The following is a 12,485-nucleotide window of genomic DNA, read 5'->3' as shown; positions in this document are numbered from 1 at the left end:
AGGGCAGCTGCTCCGGCATTACTACGTGTAAAGTATCATCCAATTAGTAAATAGGATATAATACCTACACCTTCTCAGCCGACAAATAATATAAGAAAGTTTCCTGCTGACACAAGGAGTATTATTGCCAAGAGAAAAATAAGAAGGTATTTAAAAAAAAGTTGAATTTTAAAATCATTATTTATATACCAAAGAGAATATTCGATAATGCTTCAAGTAACCATTAAGGCGACAGGAATAAAAATAATGGAATACTGATCAAGTTGAATAGTAATATCTAAGGGGGTGGCAAGAATATTAAATCATTTTCAGGTAACAGTTGTTGATTGTGAGTTATCATTAATAAAGAAAAATAAAGGCACAATAGAAATAAAAAAAGCTGTTTTAATTGCAGTTTTTGTTTTAAAGTGAAAATTTATTGAACTAGGGTTAATTAGGGGAATTATAATAGTCAGTATACTTAAGAAATAGCATGAAAGTGCAGCTGTTGGGAGATTCATAGCTTTTATTAAAGATTATTTAGAATAAAGGCATTGAGTTTGCTATAGAGTCGAACTACAGAAACAAATAGTTAGCAGTTTTTGTTTATCCTATCAAATTCGGTGAACAGGGGAGGATTATTCCCCATCTTTAGAATCACAAACTAAAATTTTTATAAACTATATTCACTAGAATAATAGACCGGGATTTAATGATAGTAGTAAGGCAGGAATAATGTGGAGGGCAAATAAAATATGTTCTCGAGATTGAGTTGGTATTATTAATTTAATGTGTGATGGAATTTGTTCTCGCTGGGAAGATCAAAATAGATAGAGGGAATATGATGTGGTAAAAATAATACTAAGTCCGGTAATAACTAAAGTAAAATTTGATCATTGAAATAGAGATGTTAAAATAGAAATTTCTCCAATAAAATTTGGTGAGGGGGGAAGGGCTATGTTTAAAAGAGTTGCTATGAGTCATCATGCTGCGGCCAATGGGAAAATAATTTGGGTGCCTTGTAATAATATTAAGGTGCGGGTATTAGTACGTTCATAAGAGGTGTTTGCTAAACAAAATAGGGCGGATGAAATAAGTCCGTGAGAAATTATTAAAATTATTGCACCAGCGATGCTCCAGTCTGTCTTCACTATTGATGCTGCGATGACTAATCCCATGTGGCTTACAGAGGAGAAAGCAATTAGGGATTTTAAGTCTGTTTGTCGGGTACATAAGGCTGCTGAGAGTAAGACCCCTAGAAGAGAGAAGACGATCAATGGGGCGGCCATTGAGGTAAATGAGTCGTTTATTAGGACTGTAATTCGTAGAATTCCGTACCCCCCAAGTTTAAGAAGAGTGCCGGCCAAGATTATTGAGCCTGCAATTGGGGCTTCTACGTGGGCTTTTGGCAGTCAAAGGTGTACTCCGTAGAGAGGCATTTTAACCAAAAAGGCTAGAAAGCAGGCAGCTCATCATGCTAGGGCATTAGTTGGTGAATAATATTCAATTGGGCTCTCTTTAATAAGAGACACTGAAAGTGTGCCAAAATTTTCGTAGAAAAATAAAAGTGCAGTTAGAAGGGCTATTGAACCAAATAACGTATAAAATAAAAGATAAGTTCCGGCTAGCATGCGTTCTTTTTGGGCGCCTCATCGCGTAATAATAATAAGTGTAGGAATCATAGTTGATTCAAATATAATAAAAAATAATATTATGTTATCTACTATAAATGCTAGTAGAGTAGTAGTTTGAAGTATAATAATAGTAAAAATAAAGGCTCGTTGGCGGGAAATTGGCTCTTTAATAAGTTTGCTTTGACTTGCAATGAGTGTTGGGGCTGTAAGTCAGCATGTTAATACTAGAAGGGGGGAAGAGATTTCGTCAATAATAAAATAAGAATTTAAAGTTGATGTTCCTTTAGTACAAAATCATGAGGTAGCTAAAATGGCAATTGCTAAAGACTGGGCTGAGATAACTTCTCACAACCGCTTATGAGGGGTTAGTCATGTTGAAATAAGTAAAATAAAAAGTGGGGTTGCAATTATTAGCATTGTAAAAGGTTTAGTAAATTAAGATTGTCAGTGCCGTGTGAGCGGGCCGTAGCAACTATTAAAGCTAATCCCAGGCCAGCTTCACACGCAGATATTGTAAGCATAATAAGGGGGTATATTAGTGAGGGTATTATAGATAATTTTAGGCTTCACAGCCCCAGACCAATAAAAATAGATAACATTATGCTCTCTAAACATAGAAGGGTTGACAACAGGTGTGTTCGATGGAAGGAGATACCAATAAGGCCAAGAAAAAATGTGGCTGAAAATAGTCAAGATTCGTGTATTATTATAGAGATATTATGGGCTGAGCCATAATCTGCTGAGTCGAAATCAGCTATCTTTTTAGACTAATATCTCATTCGGCTCACTCTAAACCGCCTTGGACTCATTCGTAAATTAGGCCAAAGGTGAGAAGGATAAGAATAATTGATGCAAAGAGGGTTGTTGTTACAGGGTTGGACAATTGAGTTGCTCAAGGGGTGGGAAGAAGAAGGGCAATTTCTAAATCAAACAAAAGAAATAGGATTGCGATTAAAAAAAAACGTATGGAAAAAGGTAATCGTGCTGAACCTAGGGGGTCAAATCCGCACTCATAGGGGGATAGTTTTTCTGAGTCGGGACTTATAATTGGCAATCAGAAGCTTATTGTGGCTAGAAAAATAGCTAGTGTAATTGTAATTAAGATAAATAGTGTTATTATTTTCTCCCGGGGTTTAACTGGGGCTAAATGATTGGAAGTCATAGGTACTTATTATACTAAGAAAACATGAGCCTCATCAGTAAATTGAGACATATAAGAATAATCAAACAACATCTACAAAATGTCAGTATCATGCAGCGGCCTCAAAGCCAAAATGATGTTGGGCTGTAAAGTGAAATTTAACTTGACGGAGGAGGCATGTTAATAAAAATAAAGAACCAATAATGACGTGAAGGCCGTGAAAACCTGTTGCCACAAAAAATGTTGATCCATAAATTCCGTCGGCAATAGTAAATGGAGCCTCATAATATTCTATTGCTTGAAGTACTGTAAAATATAAACCAAGAATAATAGTGAGGAATAAAGATTGAATAGATTGTTTTCGATTACCTTGCATAATACTATGATGGGCCCATGTAACTGACACCCCTGATGCAAGTAGAACTGCGGTATTGAGTAAAGGGACTTCAAACGGATTTAATGGGAAAATACCTGCCGGGGGTCAACATTCTCCTGTTTCAAATGATGGGGTCAGACTAGCATTATAAAAAGCCCAAAAAAATCCAATGAAAAAAAAGACTTCGGAGGTAATAAATAGAATTATGCCGTAGCGTAGGCCTTTTTGTACAGGTACTGTGTGGTGACCTTGAAAAGTTCCTTCGCGGATAATGTCACGTCATCATTGATATATAGTTATAAACATTAGGATTAGACCTATATTTATAATTCATATTGTATTAAAGTGGAATCATATAGCTAGGCCGGTCGTTAACATGAATGCTGCTGTGGCCCCTGTTAGGGGTCATGGACTAGGGTCGACTATGTGGAAAGCATGAGCTTGGTGTGCCATAAGTATTTTCTTGTAAATAAAGACTTAATAATAAAACAAAAACATAAGCTTGGATTATTGCAACAGCGATTTCTAAGGCAGTGAGTAAAAGAAGGGTAAGAAATGTAAGAGTAGAAACAAGTGGTGATGTAAATAATAAAGCTATTGTTGCTGTAGAAATAAGTTGAATTAATAAGTGGCCTGCAGTAAGGTTTGCTGTTAATCGAACGCCAAGAGCTAAGGGGCGAATAAATAGGCTGATGGTTTCAATAATAATTAAGATTGGAATTAGTGGTGTTGGGGTACCTTCTGGAAGGAAGTGTCCGATAGATATAGTAAATTGATTTCGAAACCCAATTGCAATGGTTGCTAGTCATAACGGAATAGCTAGGCCCAAGTTTAATGAAAGTTGAGTGGTTGGTGTAAATGTGTATGGTAGGAGTCCGAGTATATTTATTCCAAGAAGGAAAATTATTAAGGAAGCTAATAGGAGGGCTCATTTGTGGCCTGAATTGCTCAGGGGAGAAAAGATTTGTTTAGAAAATGTTTTTGTAAATCAAGACTTAAGCGTTATAATGCGGTTGGGCATTCATCGTTTGCATGGGGTTGGGATTAAAAGTCACGGTATTAGGAGGGCAATAAAGACTAATGGAAGTCCTATAAGAGTGGGTGATGCAAATTGATTAAATAGATTTAAGGTCATGGCCAAGATCATGATTTATTAAGGCCGCTGTAAGTTTTAGAGGAGGGATCATTTAAATAGTAATATTTTGATGTTTTTGCTGGTATAAAAATAAGAAAAATTAGTCATGATATAAAAAAGATTAAGAATCATGGGGAGGGGTCTAGCTGGGGCATTCATTAAGGGTGGTTGCGGCCACCTGTCTACAGCTTAAAAGGCTATCGCTGTCATATAGCTTCTTAATGATGTATTTACTGAGGCAGTAGATCAGCTCAGAAACTCTTTAATAGGTAAAGATTCTACTACAATAGGTATAAAACTATGGTTTGCTCCACAGATTTCTGAGCACTGTCCGTAAAAAACTCCGGGCCGAGATACAAGAAATGAGGTTTGGTTTAGGCGTCCTGGGATTGCGTCAGTTTTAACTCCTAGAGATGGAACTGCTCATGAGTGAAGTACATCTTCTGCTGTGATTAGGGCTCGGGTTGCCATACTTGTGGGGATAGTTATTCGGTTATCAACTTCTAGAAGACGAAATTGACCTGGCAAAAGATCTTTTGTTGGGGTTATATAAGAGTCAAAGTTTAAGTTAGTGAAGTCGGAATATTCGTAGCTTCAATATCATTGATGTCCGATAGCTTTAATTGTAATATCTGGGTTGCTAATCTCGTCTATTAAATAAAGAATACGAAGCGATGGTAGTGCAATAACAATTAAAATAATAGCAGGTATAATAGTCCACACTATCTCAATCTCTTGGGCATCAATTGTGTTAGTGTTTGAAAGTTTAGTAGTCATTAAGGTAGAAATAATATATAATACTAAGGCACTAATAAGAAATACTGCTATTAGTGCGTGGTCATGAAAGTGTAGAAGTTCTTCCATAATAGGAGAAGATGCATCTTGAAAACCTAGTTGAAGTGGGTGGGCCATTAGAGGTATATGGGGATTTAACCCATTATTTTACCTTGACAAGGTAATGTTATAATTAACTAATACCTCAAAGAGAGTGACAGAGTGGTTATGTGTCTGGCTTGAAACCAGAATATAGGGGTTCAATTCCCTTCTTTCTTGTTTTATTTATTTGAGAAAAAGTGGCTTCTTCATATGTGTGGTGAAGAGGTGGATATCCATATAATCATTCTACATTTGTTGGTGCTATTTCAACAGACGAAAAGAGTCGTTTTGATGAGAAGGCTTCTCAAATAATAAATATTATAATAATTACAGCCACTAAAGAAATTAGAGAACCAATAGATGATACTGTATTTCAGAGTGTGTAGGCGTCAGGGTAATCAGAATATCGTCGTGGCATCCCCGCTAGGCCAAGAAAATGTTGTGGAAAAAAGGTTAAATTTACTCCAGCAAATATTACTCCAAAATGAATTTTAGTTCAAGAGTTGTGAAGAGTATATCCTGTAAATAAAGGAAATCAGTGAACAAATCCGGCTATAATAGCAAAAACTGCTCCTATAGATAAAACATAGTGAAAATGAGCAACTACATAATAAGTATCATGAAGAACAATGTCCAAGGAAGAATTGGCTAGTACAATTCCTGTAAGTCCGCCTACAGTAAATAAAAAAATGAACCCAAGGGCTCACAATATGGCAGCGTCTCATTTAATGATTCCGCCGTGCATTGTGGCCAGTCAACTAAAAACTTTAACTCCTGTAGGAATAGCAATAATTATTGTTGCGGAAGTAAAATATGCTCGAGTATCAACATTTAAGTCTGTTGTAAACATATGGTGAGCTCACACAATAAAGCCTAATAGTCCAATTGATATTATAGCTCAAACCATGCCTATATACCCGAAAGGCTCCTTTTTGCTAGAATAATAAGCTACTACGTGAGAAATAATTCCAAAGCCAGGGAGGATAAGAATATAGACTTCTGGGTGGCCAAAAAATCAGAATAGATGTTGATAAAGAACTGGGTCGCCTCCACCTGCGGGGTCAAAAAATGTTGTATTAAGATTACGGTCTGTCAGGAGTATGGTAATGCCGGCTGCTAAAACTGGTAGTGATAATAAAAGAAGAACTGCGGTGATTAACACAGACCAAACAAATAGAGGTGTTTGGTATTGAGTTATTGATGGAGGTTTTATATTAATGATAGTTGTGATAAAATTAATTGCGCCCAGAATTGAGGATACACCAGCTAAATGAAGTGAGAAGATAGTTAGGTCTACGGATGGCCCAGCATGGGCCAGGTTGCCTGCTAATGGAGGATAAACGGTTCAACCAGTTCCTGCTCCAGCTTCGACCCCAGCTGATGCTAAAAGAAGGAGGAAAGATGGGGGAAGGAGCCAAAAGCTCATATTATTTATACGGGGGAAAGCTATATCTGGAGCTCCAATTATCAAGGGTACTAGTCAGTTACCGAAGCCGCCGATTATGATGGGCATGACTATAAAGAAAATTATAATAAAGGCGTGGGCAGTAACAATAACATTATAAATTTGATCATCACCTAGTAGGGAGCCGGGTTGACTTAGTTCAGCTCGAATAAGAAGACTTAAAGCGGTCCCGACCATACCAGCTCACGCCCCAAATACTAGGTACAGGGTTCCAATGTCTTTATGATTAGTTGAAAATAGTCAACGGGTAATTATCACAGGTAAAGTGGCCGAAACAGGCGGCGGGTTGTAGCCCCGAGCATGAAGGTTTAAATCCCTCCTTTACCAGGCTCCGGGGTGTCACACGTCAGGTTGCAAACCTCAAGAAGCAGAAGAAGTTCTGCCGGGGCTTCTCCCGTTTTTAAAAACCGGGAGAAGTAGAATGAAGCTCACTGGATAGAGTATTTAGCTGTTAACTAAAAGTATTGTGGGATCAAGGCCCGTCATTCTAGAAGATTTTAGCTTAATTAAAGCGTCTGAGTTGCATTTAGAAGATGTGGATTAATATTCTACAAGTCTTACAGAAACTAGAAGATTTTAACTTCTATTAAGGGCTTTGAAGGCTCTTGGTTTTGATTATCCTAAGTTTCTTAAATAAGGATTATGATTATTGGGGAAATTGGGAGAATTATTAGGGAAAAAATAATTGGAGCTGCTATAATATTTTTTTGTTTATAAATTCAAGTAGAGGGGGTATTGGAGGTATTTGGGGCTAGTGTAAGAGATATATAGTGTAAGTTAAGCGTAAGTAAAAAAATAGACTGAGGAGTGTTGATAATAAAATTATTAGTGCGAATACTGTTAAATCTTGTTTAACTATTTCTTGTGCAATAAATCATTTAGGTATAAACCCGGTTAGTGGGGGGAGACCACTTAGTGAGAGTAGCAAAAGTAGGGAGAGGGCAGTTAAGGTGGGGGCTTTAGATCAAGAGGTTGATAATTCAGAAATGTTTTTTGTGTTTAATGATAAAAAAGTTAAAAAGAGGGTTGATGTTAATAAAATATAGATGTAAAAGTTTGTTAAGGAAAGTTGAGGGGAGATTTTTAATACTGCCACTATTCAACCTAAGTGGGCAATTGAAGAGAATGCTAGAATTTTTCGAATTTGTATTTGGTTAATACCGCCTCAGCCCCCAATCATTGTTGATAAGAGGCCTAATAACAGCATGAGGTTAAGGTTAATGAAAGGTGCTAATTGAATTAGAAGTGCTATAGGGGCTAATTTTTGTCATGTTGATAAAATAAGTCCAGTTTTAAGTGAAATTCCTTGCAGGACCTCTGGTAATCAGAAGTGAAATGGGGCGACTCCGAGTTTTATAAGAATGGCGATAGATAATAAAATAGCTAAAGTATCATTAATATTAGAATTAATTGTTCATTCTCCTGTAATTCATGCATTTATTGTGCTAGAAAATAAAATTAGTGCTGATGCTGTTGCTTGTGTAAGAAAGTATTTTGTTGCGGCTTCAGTGGCTCGGGGGTGAGGAACAATTATTATTAGAGGAATAATTGCTATTGTATTGATTTCTAGTCCAATTCAGGCTAGCATTCAATGTTGACTTGAAAGAGTTAAAATTGTTCCAATAAATAGACTTATAAAGATAGTTGATAGGGCATATGGATTAATTAATAAAGGAGGGGGTTTAACCAACATATTTGGGGTATGGGCCCAAAAGCTTATTTAGCTGACTTTACTAGAAAGTGGTAAAATGGAATTATGGGGAGTTTTGATCTCCCAGTTATAGGTTCAATTCCTATTTTTCTAAAGAAATGAGGAGGTTTGAACTCCTATTATTCTCCCTATCAAGGAGATTCTTATCTTTCAGACACATTTCTATATAATTGGTGGTGTAAAAAATATTGAAATTGGGGTGGCAATGTGTCAGATTACTAGTGCCAATGTTAAGGGCAGAAAGTTTTTTCACACAAGGTGTATTAGCTGATCATAGCGAAATCGTGGATATGAGGCTCGAACTCACAAAAACATTATTGAAAGTAAAGTAACTTTAGTTATAATAGAGAGTGTGGAAATTAAAAAAATAAGGGTGGAGGAGCCCAAGAAAATAATAGAAGAGATAGTATTTATTATTAAAATATTTGCATATTCTGCTAAAAAAAATAATGCAAATGGGCCGCCTGCATATTCTACATTAAACCCAGAAACTAGTTCAGACTCCCCCTCGGTTAAGTCGAATGGTGCTCGATTAGTTTCAGCTAGAGTTGAAATAAATCATATTATTGCTAGGGGCCAAATTGGAAAAATTATTCAAATGGATTCTTGGGCAACATTAAGATTTTGTAGTGTAAAGTTGCTGGCTAAAAGAATTGCACATAAAAGAATAAGTGCTAATGTGACTTCATACGAGATAGTTTGTGCAACTGCTCGTAGTGCACCGATTAAAGCATATTTGGAATTTGATGATCATCCGGAGCCTAAAATAGAATAAACTGTGAGGCTTGACAGAGCTAAAATAAATAAGATGCTTAGATTTATATCTGAAAAAGAAATTGGCATGGGAATAGGGGTTCAGATAATTATGGCTAGGGATAAAGCTAAGGTGGGGGCTAATAAAAAAAGGGTTTGAGATGAAGTGGAGGGTCGAATGGGTTCTTTAATAAAAAGTTTTACCCCGTCAGCAATAGGTTGAAGAAGACCCGTGGGGCCTACTACATTAGGGCCTTTGCGGTGTTGCATATACCCTAAAACTTTTCGTTCAATTAGGGTAAAGAATGCAACTGCCAAAAGAATGGGGGCAATATAAAATAGTGGAAAAATTACATTTATTAGGTTCAAAGTTAGTGAGAGAATTTGAATCTCTATAGAAAGGGTTTAGATCTTTTGCAATGCCAGATTTTGCTACGCTAACTACTTTTATCTTAAGTTAAATGTTAGATTAATAATTTATTGAGTTTTTAACATAAATTAAATTATGGCTTGTATTAAACATAGGCCATGTTTTTTCGGTCCTTTCGTACTAGAATAAACTCTTTATAGATAGAAACTGACCTGGATTTCTCCGGTCTGAACTCAGATCACGTAGGGTTTTAATCGTTGAACAAACGAACCGTTAGTAGCGGCTGCACCACTGGGGTACCCTGATCCAACATCGAGGTCGTAAACCTACTTGTCGATATGGGCTCTTGAAGTAGATTGCGCTGTTATCCCTAGGGTAACTTGGTTCGTTGATCAAAAATATTGGGTCAATTGATGTCAATTTATTGATACATAAAGTTGTAGTTTTTTGTTTAGAAAGTATTTCTTTCAATGTGGAGGTTAATTTTTACTCCGCGGTCACCCCAACCTAAAACTAGTAATCAAATTGCTAAAAATAAATTTTATAATTCTGAAATTTGGATATTTATAGCAATTGTTATTTGTTTAAAGCTCCATAGGGTCTTCTCGTCTTATAAGTTCATCCCCGCTTCTTCACGGGGAGATTAGTTTCACTGATTAGAGAAAGGAGACAGTATAACCTTCGTGATGCCATTCATACTAGCCCTTATTTAAAGGGCAAGTGATTACGCTACCTTCGCACGGTTAGGATACCGCGGCCGTTGAATTATATCACTGGGCAGGCTGGACCTCTTATGTTAGTCAAGAGGCGATGTTTTTGGTAAACAGGCGGGGTTAATATTTGCCGAGTTCCTTCTTTTTCTTTTAATCTTTCTTGTAATGCTCTTGTGTTAGGTTAACATGAGATTTAGTTGAATTTTCTTGTTGGGTTACTACTTTATACTCAGGCATGTTAATTAGCAGTGGTGTGTCCTTTCTGATTTACATATGCATTGTTAGAGAAGGTCTTGTTCTTGTTACTAGTTTTAACATAAAAAATTCTATAAAAATATAGAAGTGCTCAGTACTATTAAAGGGTTAATATTTGATGAAGAAATTTAATAATAAAACAATTAAGCTTTGACGCTATTAAAAAGGTGGCTGCTTTTAGGCCTACTTGGTTATTAAATTATTTTAATTACCCATTAGTGAAGGTTGTATCCTGTTTCAAATAGGCTGTACCTTATTTGAATTACTCTAAAGTTAATATTGAGTTTTTAGGTGACAATAAACTTTTAGGCGGGACTAAAATCCTTTTCCTGAGCAACCAGCTATCACTAAGTTCGTTAGGTCTATCACCTCTACTTGAAGGTCTTCCCACTCTTTTGCGACAGAGACGGGTTTGCTCTTTGGGCTGCCTTTGAAGTAGCTCACTTAGTTTCGGGGGGTCAAACTTAAGATCTTTTTGCTTGATTAGACTTGTTAAACCATGATGCAAAAGGTACAAGAGTTAGTCTTTACTTTATTGTGCTTAATAGCTATTTCATTTTTATTTCATTATTCCCTTGCGGTACTTTATATATAGCTCATAAGAATTTTTCAATCGCCTTTACTAAACTGTTAAAATGTTTTAATTAAATAAACGGAATTTTTAAGTGTCATTTGATTGGGTGTGGCTAGATTTTTAGCTCGAGGTGATTTGATTTTCACAAATAATTTCTCGGTGTAAGCGGGATACTTTCATTAAGTTACACTTCGTTTCCAAGCACACCTTCCGGTATACTTACCATGTTACGACTTACCTCTTCTATGTGGCGTAAGAGTTGTTAAAAACTATAGTTTAGCTGAGAAGAGGGTGACGGGCGGTGTGTACACACCCCAGTGCCAGATTAAAAAGAACTCTCTGTTATCTTTTTACTGCTAAATCCGCCTTCTGACTAGGTTTCATATGTAGTCTTTCGTATTTTCTATGTTAGAAAGTGTAGCCCATCTCTTCCCATTTTATTTGCTGCACCTTGACCTGACGTATTGGTGTAAAGACATTAAGCTCACTATATTTCGCTCACGGGGTAAGCTGACGACGGAGGTATACAGGCTGAATAACTAAAAATGGTGAGGTTAATCGGGGGTTATCGGTTGTAGGACAGGCTCCTCTAGGTGGATATGGGGTACCGTCAAGTCCTTTGGGTTTTAAGCTTTGCTCGTAGTTCCCGGGCGATTTGTGGTGTAGTTAAAAGTTTACGGCTAAGCATAGTAGGGTATCTAATCCTAGTTTGTTTCTTAGCTGTCGTGGGATCAAGTTATGTTAATTAAAATAACTTTCGTTTTGGATTTCTTAATAACAAGCGTGTTACAGCTTAATCTTAATTTAATTTTAATTTGTTAAAACTTTAATCACGCTTTACGCCGATAATAATCAATTTGAGCCACGTGGTGTAACCGCGGCGGCTGGCACCAGATTTGCCGGCTCTTTTTACTTTGACTGAGTCAAGCTTTCGCTCATACTCAATGTTAATTACTGCTGAGGGCCCTTGTGGGTGTGGCATAGCTAGGTGTCTTGGGTGTGTTTGTGCCTGATACCAGCTCCTTATCCCTAGTGGGGATTTAAGGGCGTTTTCACAGGGGTGTGGAGACTTGCATGTATATATTAAGTAAAAACTGATTTCAAGGCTAGGACCAAACCTTTGTGTCTAAAGGATTTTTTAAGATCCATCTTAGCATTTTCAGTGCTATGCTTTATTTAAGCTATTTAGACAAGATATAATTTAAATAGAATGCTAGCTTTGGGGGTTAGCTATGGGAGTTAGATTCTCTCTATCTTGAGCTTCAGGAGGAATTTACTCTTCAGTCTTTGGTTTACAAGACCAATGCTTTGGGATTAAGCTACAGAAGCAGCTTTTACTTGGGTTTGCACCAAGAGTTGCTGGGCCCTAAAGCCAGAGGAAGACTGTTTTCCTTTAAAAGCATAATAATGTTTTGTACATGATATATACATGATATATACATGATATATACATGATATATACATGATATATACATGATATATACATGATATATACATGATATA

General features: G+C 36.6%; 1 non-coding gene across 1 annotated transcript; it reads right to left on the bottom strand.

Moving 5' to 3' along the window:
* Positions 1–11,172: 11,172 nt before the first annotated feature.
* On the bottom strand, positions 11,173–12,105 carry LOC142701770 (18S ribosomal RNA). Its single transcript, XR_012867077.1, has one exon. It is a non-coding gene; the product is annotated as an 18S ribosomal RNA (ribosomal RNA).
* Positions 12,106–12,485: the final 380 nt, after the last annotated feature.

The sequence above is a fragment of the Rhinoderma darwinii genome, unplaced genomic scaffold (genome assembly GCF_050947455.1).
Source record: "Rhinoderma darwinii isolate aRhiDar2 unplaced genomic scaffold, aRhiDar2.hap1 Scaffold_2229, whole genome shotgun sequence".
Taxonomy (NCBI): Eukaryota; Metazoa; Chordata; class Amphibia; order Anura; family Rhinodermatidae; genus Rhinoderma; species Rhinoderma darwinii.
The sequence above is the reverse complement of the archived record's forward strand: the minus strand, read 5'-3'. Positions and strand labels throughout refer to the sequence as shown.